Source organism: Ambystoma mexicanum, chromosome 7p (genome assembly GCF_040938575.1).
Source record: "Ambystoma mexicanum isolate Mex_15411 chromosome 7p, UKY_AmexF1_1, whole genome shotgun sequence".
Lineage (NCBI taxonomy): Eukaryota > Metazoa > Chordata > Amphibia > Caudata > Ambystomatidae > Ambystoma > Ambystoma mexicanum.
This window is the reverse complement of record NC_090939.1, coordinates 179,820,702-179,839,688: the sequence shown is the minus strand read 5'-3', so window position 1 is coordinate 179,839,688 and position 18,987 is coordinate 179,820,702. Positions and strand designations below refer to the sequence as shown.

Sequence of the window (18,987 nt, the reverse complement as noted above, 5' to 3'; positions counted from 1 at the left end):
GAGATGGTGTTCTTCAAGTAAGTGAGGCGGATGTCGCGTGTCTCGGGGTAGTTCAGGAGGAGATGGCGAATGGTTTCTCTTTCTGTGGTGGATTTGCCGCAGCGACATACGTTTGTTGGCGTTAAGCCTCTAATAGCCAGGATTTCATTAGTCCCCAAGAGGTTCAGTCAAATTTTCAAAAAGTAGAGTCGAGCTGATCTACTTGGGAAAAGTTTGAGGTATGTTTGCAACGTGCCCAGTTTGTTGAAGAATGGTGGAAGGTAGCTAGTCAGTTTGTATTTATTTGCTGTTTCTAGAGTTTTTATCCAATCCCACTCTTTGATTTTTTTTAGAGGTTTTAACTGGGTTGGTTATCAGTTCTTCCTTGCAGCTATCCACTGAGTATAAAAGGTTGAGCATCTTGGATTCCCACTTCTGGAGTGTTTTGCATGATTTCAGTTCAAGTTCTTGGTTTATCAGACGGTAGGAGTACGGGGAACCTGGCAGGATACATTTCCTATATAATAGGATGCTGTTTAGCGCTACTGTGGTTCCCAAGGATAATAAGCCAAGTTCTCTCCTGATCGAGGCGATCAGGGTCGATGTTGGGAGGCCAAGAATTCTTCTCCAGAACGAGGCTTCCAGTTTGTGAGAGAACGGGCCTCAACGACCGGTGGGGGGTGTCTGTACTTCCGCTCCCTATATGGTGGAGGGGAGGCACAGGAGACCCCAGCCAAGATTCTCTATTCGGTAGCAATGGTCGAGCAATCAAGGCCTAGCTTCTCAGGAGGTGATGCAGGCTGGTTCTTAAGTACAGTGTATCCCCAAGCCCCCACAAAGGAATATCCACACTCTGTATTGGTTAGAACACAGTCTTTATATAATCAATAGTTAAGGTTATGTACATTTATCATAATAACTCACTTTGTACTCCGGCAAAATCTACAATGGCAAATATTTACAATCCTAAAGTGGTACCACCCTAGATCTCATTGAAGTGCATGAACAATACTGTACAATGCCACACAGACCAATAGAGAGAAACCAGCAATAGAGAGAGGAGAGAAAATAAGAGGGTTGAGCAATAAGCAGAATACTGACCCCTACCACTAGGCACAGTTCTGTGTGGGGATCCCCCCACCTGGGCAACCTGTAAAGAAAGATATAGCACAAGCCCAGTCCATATATTGCTCTGCAAGTCTTATTCTCTCCTATAATGTTTTTACCCCCCCAATGTACCTGGTGGAGTCGAGTTCCTCGAAAAGGCGTCGACAAACGTCGAGGGACTCGCTGTTCGGCGACGGGGAATCGACTGCCCTTCTTGAATGCCTTCCCTTTCAAGCGGGAGGCACGGGGCGTCGAACGTCCGTCGACAAACGAGGTAGAACGATGTCGAAGAGGCGGCAGCTTCGTCCGAGCGGTGCTCGTCGGCGTCGGGGCGTCGGCGTCCTGCAAGGCGCAGGTGTGCGGGGCACCTCGATGACAATAGTTCTGGACCGCAAAGATTGTAGAGACGGGAGCCTAGCAAGGGCGTTGAGTCGTCCGAGTCTTTGAGGTCGTCGGGTGGCGGGAAACCCACCGGCAGGTTTCTCCTCGGCGCATTGGTCGTCCTCGACTTTCTCCGGCAGGATAAGCGGTCGACGATGCGGTCGAGAGAGTCCTTCGATTGAATGTTCTTAGGCAACGGAGCGGACGGCTCCGGTCGTCGGCGGCACGGCGTCAAGTGGTTCCCACGGCTGGGCAACACAACTTCGACGGGCCTCCAGCGGTTCCACAAACCTGCAAACCCTGGTCGACGGCAATGGACTTCGACGGCGTCGATGTCCGGGTGCTTCACTTCGATCTCCTCGGCGGTCCCGTCTCGGGTCGACAGCCTTTCGAGGGTCTGTCTTCCAGGGCGCTTTGGCGAAGATGGAGCGGTGCTCGATGGTCCCTCGGAGCACGGGAAGAGGGCGCCTTACCAGGTCCTCTCTCGGGTCAGCCCTCGACGAATTCGACAGCCTTCGGATCGGTCGAAGCAAATGCCACAGCAAGTCTTCTTCTTCCAGCTGGACGTCGAGGATCAGCAGTTCCAGTTACTCGTAGAGTGGAGACTCAGCTCCCTGGCTGCTTTAGGAGCACAATGGTCGCTTCTCAACCAAGGGTCCCTTCTGAACACCTTGCCAGTGGTGAGAGGTCCCCAGATATACTATCCTCTCTCTCATCCACGCTGCTGGCACACACTCAGCAGCCAATCATACTGCAGGGCATTCATGCAGTCAGTCAGCCAATCAGGCACACAGTGCATTCAGGCCACACTCCTCCCTTCCAGACACTCACAACAGGGAATGTGGATTGGGACAAGTACCCAGCCATTCAACACTACACACTGCATTCAGGCCAGTTTCGGGCAGGGCTGTCTCAGTCTTTGTCTCTCATGCCAGAAACCAGACAACCACAACAAGAAGTGTATATTGGTCACACACTCCATTCACCCAGGTCCCACCCACAGGAGGTACCCACAACATACAGTCACTGGGAAGGCTCCAGTCAGTCTAGCTGGGCCTTCACAACAATACCATACATGGAACTTCCACCCAACAGCCAGTCAGGGGGAAGGGACAGAGACAGGGCTTCCCAGGACTTTGGGAAAAACAAGATAACAGGCCATAGAAAGCAAGAGGCCACAGGGGCCATCTTGTTTCCTATCAGGAATCAACAGATCCCAATGGCAGGGCCAGGGTGTCCCAAAATGGAGGACACCCAGAGCACCTGTCAATTTCAGCATGGAGCTGCCACCAGCCCATACCCTGCTCTGGGGCCACCCACAGGTGCCCAAAAACATACACTAGGGGCACAGGGTTGTACCCCTACCCATGGGTGCCATAGGGGTATCCCATGGGTCTGTTCACCAAACCAAAAGAGAGAGCTGCACTGCCAGGAGTCCCACATGGACTCCGGGGCAGAAAACATAACAGAACACACGGTAAAAACAGAAAAAGGACAAGGATTCAGAGGCCCTGTCCCTCAGATGCATTTCCAGCATCACACAGTTTAGGCCAAAGCTCTGGTGGAAGGTTTGGCATAGCGTCCGTCCCGTAAGTTAGCGATGGTATTACCTTTTTCTTATAAAAGTCTCTCACTGGGATTAGCGAGTAACGTCCGAATTTGATGTCTATAGCCTTCCCCTGTATGGATAGCTTCTTAGCTTTCGCGATAAGAACCTCTTGCATAGCTTTTTCTTTCAAGGAGCTGTCTAACGTGACACCCAAGTACTTAAAGTTAGTCACAATTTCGATTTGGGCCGGTCCCTAGTGAAGGTGAATCTTTTCCTTCGGTTTAGATGTTTTTTGGAGCACCATCGTTTTTGTTTTTGACTCGTTGATTTCCAAGTTGTTTTCGGCCATGTACCTTTGCAGGTTATTCAGTTGTCGTTGGAGACCTATTGGGGTGTGATCCAATAGGATCAGATCGTTTGCGTACAGCAGGCGACTGATCTGTGCTCCTAACTTTGGTGGAAATGAACGATTCGTTTTTCTGAGTCTTGAAAATCACCTAGGTAGGTCCAAAATAGGGCGGGTGCCAGCGGGCAGCCTTGTTTTACCCCTCTAGCTGTTTTTATCACCCCAGATAGGGTCCCTTGTTGGTTTAACCGGACTCTCATTGACGTATTGGAGTATAATGCCTTGATTGGGTTCAAGAGCTCGGGAGGGCATTCCCATTGAGTTAGTTTCTGCCATAATCGTGCACGGTCCACTTTGTCAAACGCCTGGGTTAGGTCGACGAACGGGATGTATAGGCTGGGTTTGCCTTCCAGGATCTTATTTTTCAGTGTATTCAGTATCAAGATGTTGGCGTTCGTGCCCAAGTTCTTCTTGAAGCCGGTTTGAAGGTTGTCTTGACAAGGGGCGTTGTTTGCCCACCTGGTGAAGTGTTGCAAGAGAAGGGAACCAAAAAGTTTACCTATTGAATCCAGAAGGGCTATGGGGCGAAAGTTTGCTGGATCAGCCCCGTTTCCTTTTTTATAAATCGGGACAATGTTCGCGCAGGTCCATGATGATGGAATAGATTTGGAAGCCGAGCTGCGGCTGAAGATAATGCTCAGGAGTGAGGACCACGCTTCCGGATGTGATTGTAGATCAAAGTTTGTTATTCCATCCGGTCCAGGGGCGCAAGAGTTTTTAGTTTTCTTATTTGCATTTGGATGTCTTCAGGGTCCTCTAACTTGATCCATGGGGGGGGGGGGTCAGAGCCGCTCGCTAGATCCTGAGTGGTGGCTGGTTGTTGGAATAGGGTTTCAAAGTAGGTCTCCCAAACTGCAGCGGCGATTCCGTTAAGTTGGCAAGGGAGGGCTCCAGGTGTAACTGAGTGGATGAGAGTCCAGAAGTCTCTCGCATGGTTGTCGTTTATCGCCGTGAGAATGTTTTCTGCATCCTGTTGATAGAGGTTATGGCGATGGCCTATCAGCCAATTTTTGTAGGCTTTGACTGCTGTTGCAATGACGGTTTGTGCTGATTGGGGATTAACTTTCCATGCTTGTATTTTTGCTCTTCTTAGCTCCCTCTTCTTTTCTGAGATTAGTTTATAGAAAGTGTGCTTCTGTTGGGGTCGAGTGTGGCTATTCTTTCCACTTGGGAGTCTAAATGAGGTCAGCAATGGAGTATAGTCGACCGACAAAGGCTGTTCACGTATAGTTAGGTCTTTATAAGTTGCCGTCAAGGTGCTTATTGCTCTTTCATTCATTCTCAGTCTTGTGCCTTGGGTTGTTGGTTCTATATTGGTTGGCATCGAGATATTTTTAGGTGGGGCCAAAGACCAGGTGGTTTCTAAGAGGTTGTGGTCACGCTCTTCTGTTCTTATGACTTTGAATGATGTTACTAGGTTTAGTAATGGCTGGGAGACGAAGATGTAGTCGATTGTTGATTTAGAGTTTGATCTCTCCCAGGTTGGACATCTTTTTGGGTCGTAAAAGACGTGGTCAAGGTTGGAGAATGCTCTGGAGTCCATTAAGTTCGACCATTTGGATACCCTCTCATCTGTTGGTGGACCTTTAGATTTTAAAGTAGAAGGGTCAGCGAGATTTTGACAGCTGATGTTGAGATCCCCACATATGAGTATGTGGTCTACTTGCTGGTTTAGATGAATCCAGTCAATTTCTCGTTCCATTTCCTTGATGAATTTTTGGGTATTTATTGTGGCCGGGTTCCAGTATATGGTGATGATAATCATTGACTTTGTCTGGAGTGTGTTAGTCTCCGTAGCAGGTGACCAATTTAGCTTCATCATTAACATGTAGTGGGTCTCTTAATTTTTTGATGTTTGTTAAGCCACGGCCACTTCGAGTAGGCCGGCGGTCGGCCTTCCTGTTGAGCCTTTTTTGGCTGCGACTATGTTTGTCTCGTAGCCATCGATGATAGGAGGTTGGAGAAGCCAGGTCTCTTGGAGACAAATAATATCGTATTTGTTCCAATTTATTGAGCCCGAGGAAGTTAGGTGGCAGAAGCCTCTGGTGTTCCATGAGCAAATCTTTATTTGGTCGTGCTTCGAGATTTGTTGATCTTCATTGCTGTAGGTCTTGTGCTTGAGTGGCTATTTTTGGCGTTTAGGCTTCAGAGCCTTTGGCAGCCATGCCCACATTGTCTCAAGTGTGGACACTGAAACTGATTTTACCACGTTGGACTAAGTCTCGTTTTGAACCATCCTTTGCATTTTCTGTGGGCCTTTCGTTTGGCGTTGTTCCTGCTTATCTCTTTGAGGTGGTGAAGAGGGTGAAATGTTTTGGGGGCGATCACGAGATAATAACTGTTGATCAGATGGTTTTATAGATGACGTCAGGTGGACTTTCTTGTGAATAGGGTTTTCGGGCTCTTTCCGCGTTTGATTAACTCGGGATCTCTTTGTGGAGCAGTGTTATTTTTGAGGGGCTTGTATCCGATACGTAATTCCCTTTGAAGGGTTAGAGCACTCTTCTGAGTCCGAGGGTTTGAGTGTTTTTATTTTCCTTGAAGATTCAGTTAGGTTGTAGCCCATCGTTAACAAGTCTTCTGCAGCTGATCTTAATATTTTGTTTGTAGTTGAGGATGAGATGTAGAGGTGAGAAATCGCCTTAAGATTGATATGGCTTGGGTCAACTGTCTGAAGGTCAGTGGACTTCACCGCGCACAGTTTCGGGATGTAACTAAACAGGTCAAGAACTGTTCCTCTGTTTAAAGTTACATTATCCCGGTTGCCTGAAATTTGTTCTAGTTTCAGGGTCCATCTAATTTGAGGTTTTTTATAGAGGCAGTCTAAGAGGGTTTTTCGGCTTGCAGTGGATCTATTAGTAGTTCTTTGCAAGCGGTCACTTGATCGTCGGACGTCAGATCTGGGGCGTTGAATTTCTTCGTAGCGCCCTTTCGAATTGTAAGAACGGTTTTCTCGCGTTCTTACTCCGTGTGTTTGGTGGGTTGGTCTTTTCTTTGAATTGTGGTTCGATCGATGAGGTTCGGGTTTCCGCGAGTCCTCATGGTTCCTGGTGGCTCTCCTGCTACGATTTTCAAGGGTGAGGAATGGAGACTCAGGCCCTGAATCTTCAACATTGGATCCTGTTTGTAGTTGAGCTAATGACTTGGCTGTTTCTGGCATGAGTTTGTCGTTCAGTGACTGAGGTGTTGTCGAATCCGTTAAATGCTGTAAAATGTTCATCAAATCCTTGTTATTTAGGAAGGCCTCGACCCCTCTTGGCGAAAGGTTAATAGGGTCACTTTCTTCCGATATTACTCTTTGCTTTTCTTTTGCTGCAGACAATTGGGTAGGATGGGTTGCTGGAGTTTTTAGAAGTGGCGGGAGTTTGCCCTTTGGGGCGGCTTGATGTTGAAATATTGATGCGACGGTTGTGATTGTTCTGGGTTTTGAGATGGCCTCTAATGGCTCTTTTGTGATCTTTTCTGTTGTTGTTCGTGTAGGCACCAATGTTGTTAAATCAATGAATGGTGTTGTTTGGGTCCTCTTAGATTTGTGTGGTGTCTCTGCTTGCCACGAGGAAGCCACACTCTCTGCACAGTTTGCAGTTGTGTCAGATGGAACAGGTTGCTGAAGCCGAAGACATTCAGTGTGTTCTTGTTTCATATCAAGGGCCATTATGTGTCCTTCTAGGAAGGTCAATTTGGTTGACATGGATGCTTGAATTGAGATCTGGTCTTTTAAGGTGTCACCGATTGTTTCGTAGAGTTTGGTGAATGGAGCGAGGGCGATTGTTAAAGCTGACATCAGGGTGCACATGTCTAGTTTTTTTGGTGGATGGTCTTTTGGGGTTGTTGAGCTTTGAGAAGAAAGTCTATTTCGTGGGGGGGGGGCGATAGGCGAGTTGAGGTATGCCCCATGGTGGGCGTTCTACAGAGGTGATCTAACGAATGCCTTCTTTGGTTGTTATAGTTATTGAGGTTTGAGTAAAAGGAATCCAGGGTTCTCTCGAGCTGTGGGTTTGGTTTGGGCATTGAGGGTAACTTGTTGCTCCGGTTGCTTCCTGAGACGTGTTTGTTTGCTGATTTTGGCTCGTCGAACCCCACGAAAGGAGGCGTTGCCACTAAATCTTTTTCGCTGACATAGGCGTCTGTTAGGATGTTTTGAGCGTGCATTGGTATCGCCTCTTGAGGAGAATTTGGTCTAGTTAACGGGCTTCTACCTATACAGGCTGAAATTTGGCTTTTCATAGAGGCGCTCGGTGTCCTCGTTTGAAGGTCGTTGTCTGACTGAGTCAGATCCCGCGACACCAGTTCGTGCTCTTTCACGGTCGAGATTTCTGGGTTCTCCTGGGCTGAAGCCGGCGCTTCTGTCGTGACTGCTGTGATCCTTGTCGGCAAAGAGGCTGCAAGAGTGATGACGGCTTCATCTTGGACGGGAGCTTGTTCCCTAGGCTGTGAGGCAGGTTTTCGCGAAGAGATTGATGGTGCAGGTTTGCCTGCGAATTGCCAAATGTCTTGTTTATGTTATGGGAAAGTTGGTCCGCCCTTCTTAGTGGGGGCGGGGAGAGGTTTCTTAGCGGAGGCGCCAGCCTACGCTATTTTCGAGGGGGGGTGTTTTCGTTTACAGCTTCCAACATTTCCGCATCTGTTAATTCTTGGCATTTATCTTGAATTTCCTTGGAATGTTTGCGGAAGAAGTCTGATAGTAACTTCAAAGGCGGTTGTGGTTTCTTTATCGCCCTTTTTGAGTTTTTTAAACCCACGCAGGTTTTCTTGTTCGCTTTGCCCTGGTTTACGTTTTCTCCTCGTTTTGGCAGTGGGTTTGGTGTCTTCGTTTGGTCTTTTTTTACGTGGGTTTTTTTTTGTTTATTAGGAAAGTCTCCTGCAGTCCGTGATCTTTTTCTCAGGTTTGTCAAAGTAAGATTCACTTCTAGGACGTTAGGTGGTTGAGTCGAGAAATCAACGTCGGTTGGGGACTGTAGCTCGTCCACTGAGCTGACGTTGCGTTTAGCACTTTGATGGATCTGTGCAGCTACCGTTGTTACGGTAGGGGGTGAGGCTATAGGCGCGGCTGGAGTGGTTTCACTCTCCACTGTCTCTGGTGTATGCGCTGCCTCTTGCATCCCCCGGGCCCTTGGGGCGATCTGGCAGCCCACTTCCTCCTCATTGGGGCCCGCCCTCGCCGACAGGGCAGGCGCGACTTCCATCCCCCTCGGGGATGCGGCTCTGCCGAGTTCCGGCGCACCGACACACGCGCCAGGCAGCCCGACCGGAGGACTCAACGCCCTCCCCCCTCCAGGGGGCGGCGGAGCTTCGGTTCTGGCTGGAGGAGCATGCGAGCAGGCGGGAACCACGGGAGCCGCGGAGAACAATCGAGGGACATCGCAGGGACCGTCCAAGGTAGGAGATTCAGCTCCATGGGGAAGTTGGGGGATATGATGCGGATGAAGGTTGCTGGGTGGTCTGGGTTTTCTCTTTTCGCGGTCGAGCAAGGGTGGAGCAGTAAGCGCTGCACCCTTTGTTGGTCGGTGCGGCGTGGTCACAGGATTGAAGAGACCGGGGAGTAGATTGTGTTCAGAAGAGGTGTTTGTGTTTTCTGATGCAGAGTTCTTTCTTGAACTTCTTAGACAACGGCCTATTTCTTCTTCCTGGTCGACGTGACCGGCCGGTAGAGTGACCATTTTAGCCGTCATTGCCAGTTTGCCTGGCATGACTGCAAGACTGCCACTCACCGCCACTCCGCGTCCGCTCTGCGGAGTCAATGAGGTTTTGAAGGGTTGACTGGAGACACTCCTCCCAGCAAAGGTAGACACTGAAGAAACACTGGAAACACTGGAATTGGGGTAGCAGACAAGACTGCCACTCACCGCCACTCTGGGGGCTTCTTGCAATGGAGTGGGTCACATATCGGGTGCAAGGGGACATTTCGATGGGACTGGGAAATGTTAATGGAGTATTTAAAAAGAAACTATGTGTAATAATGGGGCCTGCATAACTTGTGGATATTGGACTTTGTGTGATACCATGAAGACAACTGGGGAAGAGAAGAGGGTGAGAGGAACTAGGAAGAATACTGTTGCCATGGGGTAGGGGGAGGGCAATGTTAATGTTTGTATTACATTTGTAAAATGCCAATAAAAAATACTTTAAAAAAAAGGGTCAAGGGATAATCTGAATAACTGTCACGTTATCGCTTTATATCATTAGGGGGTTGGCTAAAATGTTTTTGGGTCATTTGGGTAATTGAGCAGTGGAGTCTGGAAGACTAAGTTCCAGTAAGAATTCAACAGAGGTATGGGAACAAATAGTAATGGGTTGGTTTTGAACCTGGTACAGGCGCGCCATAGTTTTGTATTCTGCATATGTCGATCTTACCTCTGCCTTTGACTGTTGACTGAAATGTTTTGGGCAAAGTTACACAAATGGGGATTTGAGTAAAGCCCATTACAATAATAGTTATTATTGCACTCGGCAACTGTGATTGGAGCGAGACCCAATATGAATCCTCTGGAGACATCTCAACAGAACGGGGGTAAAAGAGGAATGCCTACTAGCACTGGAACTGTTAAACTTGTATGTGTCTGATAGACAGGAAGTGTTTGCTGATGGAATTAACTATACGTCAAGGTTAGGCACTGTGGCTTATGCTGACTATTTCCTGTACCAATTGGCTGGCAAAGATCACCAAATGCAATTTGCTGTGCGAAATGTGCTAGACCTAAACGTAGTTAAGACTAATGCAATGCATTTAAGTGCAAACCATTTTGCTGAGAAGTAATGTTAGAGGAAATCTCAAGTTTGATATCTGATGTTAAGGGAAAGAGCACTGGGTCAGATGATTTGCTAAAGATGGAAGCTAAGAATATTCCAATAATTGGTAGGAAATAAAAGATGAAGCCAAAGCTGTGTTGGATAGATCTACAAAAAATTGTGCCAATACTTTATATGCCTGGTGTTGGGAACAGAGAAGAGTCATTTACGGATGCAGTCTAATCTCAAATGATTGGCTAGGGGAATGCCATAAAACCTTCTGGCTCGTAATTTTGCTTGAATCATTCAGTTACTGCGACCCCCGTTTGATGTAGGCTACCCATTTCCTCCCCTGAAGATTCTTCAGATCAGTGGCAAATCATGTACAAGCCTTGACCCCACCGCGATATTTACCCTGCATTGAGAGAAGAATGTTCAAACCTTCATCATTTGATGTTTTGTTGATTTCTAACCTGGACCTGAGTAATGCACATTAATTTTCATCAGTGGGAGTTGAACAGTAAGCCTGCTTGTGTCCCTTGAGATCTTCAAACTTGTTAATGTCAAGTGGCGGCGGGGCGTTTTCTTTCTGGCTTCAAACGGAATGATGTGGTCCCTGAACAAGGCCATCTAAGCACACCACGTAATGTGCATGTTGCCGTCCTATGTCTTATAGGGAGGCAAGCAACTCCCTAAAAGTGGTCAGAATCCTGTGAAAACGTAGGAGGTTGCAATTTAACCACTTTCTACTGGATGACCTACACATCATGCAAGTTCCGAGATCATGCAATGGCGACCTACTACGCCTCCCCACCACGTACTGCATCGCCTTCAGAGTTCAGTACAAGCATGCACGCATTTGCCCAAAGGGGACGTATGCTTTGATGATGCACACTGGATCTCGGCTGAACACCTTTTTCTTGCCCCCCCATAGTATTCTTCATTAACGTTCCACTGGCAAAGGGTACTGATGTCAGCTTGCCTGCATGTGAAGATACGACAGTGGCTTTGTGCTGAGTTTAGGTGCCGTGGCTTTAAGATGTCTGCTCAACTGTGAGTCGGCTGCCACCAAAAGTCACTCTGGCTACTATCTCATGCCACCTGCCGACGCTGGATTTTCTAACTACCAGGGTTCAGAAAATGGTTAATTTACCATACCCATCGGCTGCCCACATGAGGATGTGCCGGGGCTCTAAGGAGACCATCTTTAGCTGGCTCACAAGCTCCTCCGAATGTTTCTGCTTGTTGGAAGGAAGGAGGAGTTAAGCTTGTCATTGTTCCTTGGAGGCCACAAGGGCTATTTGCACAAGAGGTAGTTAAGAAACCATGTGTAGTTAATAAAGATCACTTTCATGTTTTTCTTTTTAATAGTGATACAGGCTTGTATCAAAAAGCTGCCTTAGCTGGAAAAAATAGCTTGTTTAGAGCCAATTAAACCTTCTCTAGCCAATATTTGGTCATTCTTTACATAATTTCTTCCAGCCAACATCTAGATGTCTGCAGTTATTCTTAAGCGGAAGACAGTCATCTGGAAACTAGGTCGACTAGTTCTGTCTGTAATTAACAGAAAACAAATGTAGCAATGGGAGGCATTGAAAAACAGAATGAAAGATGTTTGGATGTGAAAAGGTAAAAATCAATTAGTATGTGAGCTAGGCGGCTGAGACAAACTTACTTTTGTCTTGGTTGAGTTTCGGTTTCAGATTAGAGGTACAGGGTGGGCACTGAGCTTGGTGAGAATAGGCGGAGAGATATGCACCTATGTGTAAATGGGTGTCCAGTCATAATTTCGAAAAAATAATTTCGAAAGTAAAAAAAGTCGAATCAAAAATGTCGAAAAAAAAATGTTGAATTGGTTTTTTTTTCCATATTTTTTTTTTGGCTCTAGTTTCTGTGAAAAAAATAGGTAAAAATAAAAAAAAGGGGGCTTGGGAGGGAACCCCCCCATTTCGAAAAAAAAACGTCATTAAAAAAAAATTCGACATTTTTTTTTCGACATTTTTTTTTTGACTTTTTGACTTTCGAATATTTTGCATTCGAAATGATATCTATGAACCGTGTAAATGCCACTGCTAAAGCAGAGCTGACATCTGTGCCCGTTACCCATGTTGTGCGCCCATGTATAAATGCCACTGCTAAAGCACAGCTGATATCTGTGCCTGTTGCCCATGAGGTGCACCCATGTATGAATGCCACTGCTAAAGCATCCCTGATATCTGTGCCCGTTACACATGAGGTGTGCCCATGTATAAATGCCACTGCTAAAGCACGCCTGCTATCTGTGCCTATTCCCTACGGCGCATCCGCCCACTAATGCCATGGCACAGAACAAGGGCTCACTGTTGTCCTTACCTCCCCCACCCTCCACCCACAGACCCTCACTGGTTGCCCCCCCTTAATTGTGCCCTAGTCAATGCCCGCTCCCTCCCAGCCCATGCTGTAGAAATTCACGACCTGATCACCAGCGACAATATCGACTTACTAATAGATAGCGAAACTTGGTTGAATGAAGCGTCTGGTCCAACCCTCACCTCACTATCCCAGTAGGCTATACCATCTTTAGAAAAGAGTGTTCCGAGGAGTAGCTCTCATTGCCAGATAAACTATTGCAATCCCAAGGATAGAAGGAGAACTTGGTGGTAAATGTGACTACCTCCTTCTTAAAATCAGTCTCTCCCCCAACTTTACCATTACTCTCCATATAGTCCATCGACCCCCACTCCCTGCTGCACTCACTAGAAGCTCTCTCTCGTCAGATGACAAAGGAAGAACTCACGCCCTACCTCATGGTTCCGGCCCTCCAGCCCACTTCTCCAGGGACCCAGAAACTCTCACAAATGCCTTCAACTCGGTCATCACCCAAGCAGTCGAGACCATTGCTCCACTCACCCTAAAGAAAGACAAGCGATCTAAGCATTCCAATGCCTGGTTTTCTCAGGAGCCTCTGAAACTGTGCACCAAAAAGAGAGCTGTGCTCGCTACCTGAAAAGCTAACCCTAATGACGTCTCTAAGGCAGCCTTTAAGACCATCGCTAAAGAATACAAAGCTGGTATAAATCAAGGCCAAAGCCGCTTCCTTCAACACTAGGATCGCCAATGCAAAATCGGGGACGAAAGCCATTTTTGCAATTTTTTAGAGTTGGAAAACCCGTCCACCCCGCCTCCAACAGTCTTGAAGGATGAAAACTGGTGTAACAACATTCAATCCGCTATGCTAGATAAACTAAACACTCTGCAAGCCAAAATCCTAGCTCATCTGCAGGCTCTTTCCCACCAGATAGCTGACCTTCAAAGCAACATGTCCACTATTACCAAGTCTGGTGAATCCACACAATTTGATTTCAAAGATATGAGTGAATCCTCAAATCCATGAAAACTACTTACTGCAAAGGGGATGCATGCCCTGCTCAGCTCATCAAAGACTGTGCCCCCCACGCTTGTCCCTTTTCTCACAGCCTTCATTAATGCATCCTTCCAGTCTGGCCATGTCCCGACTGGCCTTAATGAAGTTTGGGTACGCCTGCTCCTTAAGAGACCCTCCCTTGACACAACGGTCCCAGGAAACTAAAGACCCATCACAACGGTACCTTTTTTACTTAAAATCCTGGACAAGCAGCCTTCCTGCAAGTCCAAAAATTCCTTGAAGATAACCGTCTTTCAGGACTCCGGCATTCTGGCTCCCGTCCAGGTCACGGCATGATACTCCATTGTTAAAACTAAAATCAACTGGATGACCTAAGAGACATAGCCAAACCAGCGCCCCTGCTGGTCCTTGATTTATCTGCATCATTTGACCTGGTGGACCACAAGATACTCTGTCACCATCTCTCCTCTGAGGCAAACTTCTCCCAAAGGTTTGTGCTTGGATCACCTTGTTTCTTCAGGAAAGGGTTATGAAAGTCTTTTCTGACTAAGCCTGTGCCCATCCATGTCACATTAAATGCAGAGTCCCACAGGGCTCGTGCATTTCGCCTACCCTTTACAACCTATTCACCAGGCCACTGTTCAATCTATTAGACTCACTGGGAATCTCATACACAAACTATGCTGATGACACCCAGGTAATTATCCCCCTGTCGGGCGATTACAAGTCTGACAGGAACACCCTCAACTCCCTTTACTCAACGATCGAAACCTGGATGGCAGAAAACTGGTTGTGCCTAAACGGTGGAAAAAATGAGCTTCCGTTAATTGGATCCCCAGCCACCTTGGGCAAACTGAATAAACAATACAGCTCTTTTACTATTGACAACATACCCATCACAGTTTCCCAAACTGTTAAAACATTGGGTGTCTACCTGGACTCTAACCTGACTATGAACAGACAGGTCGGCACAATTTCCTCCTCCTCAGCATACCTCTCCAAACTGTTAAATACAGCCAGACCCTTCCTATCTCAACAGAACTGCCTCACCATTGCAAGAGCAATAATTGGTTCAAGATTGGACTATTGCAATACCCTCTTTGTAGGGACTTAGAGCAAAAATATTTCCAAACTCCAGATGGTTCAAAATAATGCCCTTAGGACCGCCACTGGTATTTCTAAAAAGGACCACATCTGAGGTCAGGAGACAGGTTCACTGGCTCCCCGTTAAAGAGTGGATCATCTTTAAAACCCTCGCACTCACGCATAAATGAGTCCATGATCAGGCACCCTCCTACTAGGTCCAGAGAATAGATAGGCCAACCTCAGACAGGCCCACCAGACGAGCCTACACCAACAGGATTTTCATTCCTAAAACCAGGAGAGTGCGTGCTGGAGGTACTAACTTCCCCTCTATGGCCACATCACAGTGGAACACTCTTCCCACTCACATTAGGAGGATCAACTCGCAAATTGCCTTACGCAAAGCAATCAAAACCATGTTATTTGTCTGACTTAGTCACTATTCACTACTGTCATACATCCCGCTGTATGTGGTCAGATGTTGACACTAGCGGCAATGTTTCATTCATGTACATGTACTACACGTCAAATTTTAAGCACCCAAGTATGTATCTGTAATAAACTAAGAAACTTTGATGCTGGGCTGCCCTCAATGTAACTGTGAACCAAGCCTACTTAGAATCACTTGCTATAGCGCCTCAATGCCTTTGGGTTGTAGTGCGCTCTACAAACGCAAAAAATAAAATAAAGCAAGGAGTACAGTCTTGTCTGGTTGCTTGCAGCATTTCACCACCATCCCAACCAGTCTGGGTTTTAGTACCTGCTGTCAGTTAGTTAACCCTTTTGGACTGTCATGCGGGAGGAGGGTGCTGCGATTGTTCCCTACTTTGTAGGGCAATACGTTTTGTGGTGTTGGGGTCTCATCCAGGATTGCAATTGGTATTCATAAATGAGTAAGGGAGCGTGGGGGGTAATGTCTCAATTACTTACTAGCATTGGTGCCAGGTTCTCAAATTTGCTAGTGGGACCCATGCATTTTTGACACCACATGGGCAGACTCCCCACACTGTCAAATTACGTGCAATAGTCATATATTGTTCATGCCATCGAGTCCCAAAAACTGCCCACATGTCATACCATAACTTATTAAAAACAGAAAAGAGGACAGGAAGAAAAAAACACCAACTATCCCAGCATCTCCACTACTTTTCCTAGCGGACAGTGGTGGGCCGCCTATCTAAAAGTGAAAAGAAAAAACTCAGCAGTTTTTGTAGATATATTTGGCTGTGTGGACATCCTATGTCATCACCCTTCAAGGGTGATATTTGACAGTTGGAAAATCAAGAAAGTAACCACTTTAAAAAAAAGTGTAGGTACCCAGCGGTAACTTAGATTAGGCAATAAACACGTTATTGGCCAATATCAGGAGTCAAAAAGAACATTTTAATGTAGACCCGCCAGAACAAAAACGAGGATGAAAAAGAATTGCCTCAAATGTCTGGCCTTTTGTGGAGTGTGGCAAAAAAAAAAATAACATGCCATCAATCCATACGGCAATCGGGTTCAGCAGCTAATAGTTTTTAAAGGTTGCCTTCTTCAGGACGGTCTTAACAACATAGACTTACTCATGAATTTACTAAGAACTGTCCAATCCATAACAATGTTTCACTCATATGGCATCATGTTATTAGAGGTGATCTCACCTTCTTAGTAAATGCAGAAACAGATCGCTGTATAACATACAGGTTCCCTGCAATAGAATTAGATATATACAATTACTACCCTATTCATGGTATATTGCACTTACACTGCAGTAAAATTAATGCACGTGTAAAATGACAACAACGTGTACACAAAATGTGTTTAAAACACACTCACAGAACGTGTATCTGGCATCCAGTCACCTTGCACATAACATCGGTTCCAATGTAGTGGCGTAGGGTCACACAATGCCTGCAAAAACACGCCAATGTCACTGTAAATAGACTCCTCCTGTATCTGACAAATTGACATCAAAACGGCATCCAAATTTGCCACACGAGGAAAAGGATAACTCACCCTTGCCCTCTCGGTTCTGTAAACAAACGAGGCTGTCTGCTTCCTGATACAACTCCTCGCGTCCGTCGGCAGAGGTGTGGACATAAATCACGTGCTCGTACGTATTGGGCTCGTGCTTGCGCCCATCATGGAAAAGCGTACTCTGTCACGTGTTCACGCACGGAAGTCGTAATGTTAGCGGTGTTGTATGCATGTGCATGGTAACTAAGCAACAGTGGAATACAATTTTGCCCTACAGTTCCCTGCTGATAAGACTTACATCGCACCGTAGTCTCAATACTATCGCCACTGCGTGTTTTAGCAACAACGTTACCGTGTCCATTGTTTTAAACGTTGCTCATATATAAATGGTGACTGAGTGATACATTTAAATGTAACACCGTGCGTCATTTGTTAATGAGATTTTGGCGCATCACAATATGTGTGCAAACTTCGCATACATACTTGGGATATTTTGTATTCTCTCCATCCCTTCTTAGTTTATTTAAAAAATAAAAAAATAAAGAAAAAGGAATTGCTGAGCAGCCGCAGAATAAGATACATCACTCATCCTGGCTATTGACAGCTGAAGGCGCCTTTGAAGTATTTCGTTAGACTCCTATGACAATGAATGATTTTATGCCCTTGAAGAATAGTTGCCAACATGATCCCTTCAAATCTTTAGGTACTTATCCAGTCTTGGTTTTTTCTTTGCATTCTGGGACTTGTAGGTCTGACCATTATAAAAATCAGACTACAACTCACAGAATGGTGAGAAAAATCCAGGACTGGATAAGCACCTACAGACTGAATGGATCTGGCAACTATGAGACACAGTGGGCCTCATTACAGTTTTGCCAGTGCGGTAAAACTGCTAGTAATTCCGGCACTTTTACTGCACCTGCAAAACACAAGTTTGCCGGAGGGGACAGTGATTTACCTCCACTAAATTCCTTGCTGGTAATTTCGGCAATCCCCTCCATGTAATGCATACCTCTCAACTCACACGCTTTTGGCGGGTGTGAACCGCCTCTTAGGCAGCTCTCTCACCAGCCAACCCCCCTCACACGCCCAGAAGAATCAATTGTCTTTCACCAGCCAAATGCAAAATCGGGTGTTTTCACCCGCCCAAAGGGCCATGAAAGGTTGAGAGCTATGGGTAATGGGGATTTACTGGCATTTCCACTACTTGGAATATCAAGTGGCGGAAACAGTTTTACCGTTTTGGTGGCATCCCACCGGATTTACCGGCGGGATACCATACTTGCCAACTTTCTGTGACCAAAAGGATGTAGGATTTTTCAAGTTTGAAAAATAATAATTCCCATAACAATGACGTCACAGGAAAATATAAAACATTCAAACAGCACAACATGGAAAGATGTTGAAATGTAAAACATGTATAATTCTAAATGCTAACACCAAATTGTCGGCAGATGCTATGTGATGGTGTTTCACTCTGCCACTTGCTTTCACTGGTGCTTCGCCTAAGGGTTGTCCCGGCAAGAGTGCAGGTCAGAGTCACGCAGCTGTCAGGTCAGTGGTTTGGTCTGAGTGCAAAGTAATCACCTACCCATAGCTCTCAACTCACACGCTTTTGGCGGGTGTCACCCCCCTCGTAAAGGGCAGACTCACCCGCCAAGCCTCCTGCACGCCCATTCATTCCAATGGGTGTCTCACCCGCCAAAAACAAAATCGGGTGATTTCACCCGCCTTTGCGACACAAATGGTTGAGAGCTATGCACCTACCAGTCCACTGTATAGACAGCCTAATTAATGTGTTGCATGCTCAGTCCTGGAGCCTGCCTTAGAATCACATAAATTACTTGACACTGTAAAAAGCAGTAGGATCTGTCACTGAAATCTGTAGGCGGTAGGGCTGCTTCAAAAGCAGTAGCCTACTGCCTAAATCTGTAGGGTTGGCAAGTATGGGATACCACCAAAATTGTATGACCCCCACCCCCACTGTGTAGCTCACACGGCCTCTTACAACTCACGGAAGCCGAATTTCCCATCACGGCACCAAAGATGTACTTTTTTTCTTTTTTTGTTCTTTATCGGCTCTAAAAAAGTCGTTCACTCCGAATGATCACAGGTCCTCACATTGGACAATGGTTGGACTATGAGATCCAAAGTGCTTTATCTGTTGAACGTTTAAATAGTAATTGCCAAATCTATCCTTCCGCTCTTTAGAGTGAGGGACCTGTTGGCCGGGATCGGCTGCTTGCACACAAGCATGGACACAGAGCCGGAGGAACGTATAACAGGACTTTCTTTATTGGTAACGTTACAGGAACTATCTGACAGGCTCTCTCTCCCCTCCCTCTGCCCGCCGTCACTAACTAAGCCCACTGCACTTAGCGGGCTTTTGCCTTAAAGGTGCAGTGGACAGCAACACCACCCCCGGACAAA

At 46.5% G+C, this 18,987-nt stretch overlaps 1 protein-coding gene across 13 annotated transcripts in view; it reads right to left on the bottom strand.

Moving 5' to 3' along the window:
- ZBTB21 (zinc finger and BTB domain containing 21) overlaps window positions 1–16,679 on the bottom strand; it is a 227,118-nt gene extending 210,439 nt beyond the window's left edge. For 5 of the 13 annotated variants that reach the window (XR_011283438.1, XR_011283439.1, XM_069636023.1 and 2 more), the window contains exons 1-3: window positions 16,597–16,679; window positions 16,417–16,491; window positions 16,242–16,288 (exon numbers count right to left, since the gene is read on the bottom strand). The gene's annotated coding sequence lies outside the window, so the exon portion shown is untranslated. The remainder of the gene's footprint in view (window positions 1–16,241; window positions 16,289–16,416; window positions 16,492–16,596) is intronic. The other 8 variants (XR_011283440.1, XM_069636025.1, XM_069636026.1 and 5 more) reach the window with 2 other exon arrangements.
- Window positions 16,680–18,987: the final 2,308 nt, after the last annotated feature.